This window comes from Penaeus monodon, chromosome 15 (genome assembly GCF_015228065.2).
Source record: "Penaeus monodon isolate SGIC_2016 chromosome 15, NSTDA_Pmon_1, whole genome shotgun sequence".
Taxonomy (NCBI): domain Eukaryota; kingdom Metazoa; phylum Arthropoda; class Malacostraca; order Decapoda; family Penaeidae; genus Penaeus; species Penaeus monodon.
Window position 1 is genome coordinate 47,609,804 of NC_051400.1, and position 524 is coordinate 47,610,327.

Below are 524 nucleotides of genomic sequence, written 5' to 3' on the forward strand. Positions count from 1 at the left end.
TGTTGGAGGTTTTACTGTTGAAGGATTTTGCTGTTGGAGGATTTTGCTGTTGGAGGATTTTGCTGTTGGAGGATTTTGCTGTTGGAGTTTTTACTGTTGGAGGTTTTACTGTTGGAGATTTTACTGTTGGAGGTTTTACTATTGGAGGTTTTACTGTTGGAGGATTTTGCTGTTGGAGTTTTTACTGTTGGAGTTTTTACTGTTGGAGATTTTACTGTTGGAGGTTTTTACTGTTGGAGTTTTTACTGTTGGAGTTTTTACTGTTGGAGGTTTTACTGTTGGAGGTTTTACTGTTGGAGGTTTTACTGTTGGAGGATTTTGCTGTTGGAGTTTTTACTGTTGGAGTTTTTACTGTTGGAGGATTTTGCTGTTGGAGTTTTTACTGTTGGAGTTTTTACTATTGGAGGTTTTACTGTTGGAGGTTTTACTGTTGGAGGTTTTACTGTTGGAGTTTTTACTGTTGGAGGTTTTACTGTTGGAGTTTTTACTGTTATTTTTCTTACCATCGTTGTCATTGCTGCTAC

At 37.4% G+C, this 524-nt stretch overlaps 1 protein-coding gene across 1 annotated transcript in view; it reads right to left on the reverse strand.

Annotated features, from left to right (window-relative positions):
- The window catches only part of LOC119582072 (vacuolar protein sorting-associated protein 13-like), a 20,866-nt gene that overhangs the window by 13,728 nt on the left and 6,614 nt on the right, over positions 1–524 (reverse strand). The gene's annotated exons all lie outside the window — the stretch shown is intronic.